This window comes from Phodopus roborovskii, unplaced genomic scaffold (genome assembly GCF_943737965.1).
Source record: "Phodopus roborovskii unplaced genomic scaffold, PHOROB, whole genome shotgun sequence".
In the NCBI taxonomy this organism is placed as follows: domain Eukaryota; kingdom Metazoa; phylum Chordata; class Mammalia; order Rodentia; family Cricetidae; genus Phodopus; species Phodopus roborovskii.
Genome location: NW_026126415.1, coordinates 1,388,341 through 1,391,161, shown reverse-complemented (window position 1 = coordinate 1,391,161; position 2,821 = coordinate 1,388,341).

Genomic DNA, 2,821 nt, shown 5'->3' with positions numbered 1-2,821 from the left:
AGTGGGGTCCAAGCAAGAGAACAGCAAAGGCAAAAGCAGGGGCAGTCCCAAGACAGCGAAGAAGCAGCTTAAGCAGGGGCAGTCCCAAGACAGTGAAGAAGCAGCTTAAGCAGGGGCAGTCCCAAGACAGCGAAGAAGCAGCGTGGCTTGCCCAGCGGATGAGGCGGACAGGAGCCAGGCACTGCAGGAAGGGAGAAAATAGAGGTGTTTCGGACGTCTAAATCATAAGGAGACAGGAACTGTTGATAGCTACAGTGACTACATGCACTAAATTATAAATTACGTCCTACTTCTAGAGCAGCAGTTCTTAACCTGGGGGTCAATATCCTTGATATCAGATGTACATTATGCCTCACAACGGTTATGAATTACAGTTATGGATAATTTTATGGTTGGGAGCCACCACAACACGAGGAACTGTGTTAAAGGGTCTCAGTGTTAGGAAGGTTGAGGGCCACTGCTCTAGAGAAGGGTTTCTCGACCTTTTCCCACTTATGACTTCTTTATTCAAGAAAAATGTATAAACCTTAGATATAATCGTTGTAAAGATCACTTACTGATAATAATCCAATTATTTCAGACAATAATTTTCCATGCATATAATTTTACCATAAGTTAAAGACAAAAGTTTCAGTCTAATAAGAAAAGTGTGCTTGTTTGTTTTTAAATAAGAATTACATCTAGGATGAATGTTCACTACTGGAAGGCACAGCATCCTCAATGCTTTGGAGAGTTGATTGACATTTGTTTCTATAATCATCAATTCTTCTGAATGTCATTTATAGTACAAAAAAAATGGCAGAAGTGTATTTAAGGTCATTTCACAAATGGCTAGCAATTCTTCCTAATCCCAAGTCAAAATTCATTTAACAAACGTTTATAAACTTAAGTCAGCAATTTGAACAGCAGTTGTAAAGTCACTGGAACACAGTCCTTAGGCTCCGAGTCCTTAGCCTGGCTCTCACAGATGTGTGCGCTTGGGCTATCAATAGACTCAACTCCCTGGCGGTCCTTAGCTGTTGCTTCCACAGGTGTTCAACCTTTCTGTAAGAGCTTCATGTACGCTCCTGGAATTATTATTGCACCTGAGATAAGCCTGAAGCTACTAACTCTTGAATCTAAAGTTTAGTGCCGAGTAGTGGAGTGACTTTACTGTATTTTGCCTGGAACATCATGGATGAACATCTCTCGAGTTACTGCATCATATAAGCTGTTTAGTTAGCGCCGCCTTCGTGCTTCTGATGGCGTCAAGTGATGAAGTAGAATGCCAATGATAGCTCCCTGAGAACTGTCACATGCCGAACACTTCAGAATTACTTCCGAGATTGAGTTAAGGTTTTGCGGTAGGAGGCACAGTCGGGGTCTGGTGTCCTGGTTATGTGGTTTACAACAGGAAGCTTGGATTACCACAGTGCTTAGGGTAATGGACTATTCTTCCGATCAGATACCCAGACTGTCATAGGAAGGGTCAGATTACAGGATGAGATGAGTAACTTGTGACTGCAAAGTCCCAGTCAGGGTTTTCTTCAAAGGACGGGGCTAGACTCAGTAAGGACAGTGTGAGAAAGGAAGCCTTGGGCAAAGTATACATACCTAGAAGGAAAAGATCTGAAACAAGGCAACTATGGAGGTCGGGTTGATTAAAATCTCAGGAAGTGAGCTTTGATTTACTTACTATGCGTTTATTGAGGAGAGGAGTGGTCAGTGACAGGAGGAGATGTGAAGGTGTGGACACGGGGACCTTTCCTATTGTGTACCTGAAATTTGGGGACCCTTACTCTCTTTAGGGAAGAGGTCAGAAAGCGCACTTCCCCAGATGACAACCGCACGGCAAACAACTCAAGTGCGCTGACTGCATGCATCACATCCTTCACCCGTAGGATGAATTCACGCAACTCTAGGGAGTCAAGTGTAAGGAAGTGTCAGAACATGGAATGACTCCTGCAGCCTGGCCCCAAGCCAAGCGCTCTCTCTGTCTCTCTCTCTCTCTCTCTGTCTCTGTCTCTCTCTCTGTCTCTCTGTCTCTCTCTCTCTCTGTCTCTCTGTCTCTCTCTGTCTCTGTCTCTCTCTGTCTCTGTCTCTGTCTCTGTCTCTCTCTCTCATTCGTGCACATGTTGGATGTGAGTTCTCTGCACGCCCTTCTGCTCTCTCCCTACACGCGCTTGCCTCTTGTCCAACCACGACCTTCCCGTCCGCCCCCTCTGCTTGCCAAGATGATCAGAGGGCGCGGGAAGGAGAGGAGGAGCAGTACCTGCAGCGAACACAGCCCTGGCAAGCGCATCCTTACCAGTGCAAATGCGAGCCCTCACCGTGCCAGCCTTTATCCCGCGTTTCAGGAGCTTTCTCTCCGAACCGTCAGAGAAGGAAGGAACGGCTACCGTGGGTACAGATACTCATTTTGTAAGAGATGATTTTATCATTATTATTATTATTATTTTTAACCAAAGAACCGAAACAATTTCAGAGAATTCCCTCCCGAAAAGAAAACCAAACCCACCCGCCCGCCTCGTGGTCCACCCGAGCGCGCCACCTTTGCACACCCACCACGAGGGGGCAGCGGCGGCCGCGGAGCCGGAGCCGGAGCGGGAGCCGGCGCGGCCGCTCGGCTGTCTCTTGCTTTTGCCTGGCTCGAGGCTCTCGGCGGTGGATTGGTGCCGCTGGGGACGTGGGCGGCCCGGGCCCCGCCCCCAGCCGCCGCCGGCGGCCCCGGAGCTGCAGAGCCGGGCTGCGAGCAGAGCGGGGGCGCGGGGCGCGGGGCGCGGCGGAGCGGGCCGTGCAGCGGCCGCACAGCTCCCCCGGGCGCGCAGGGGCGCGGGCACTG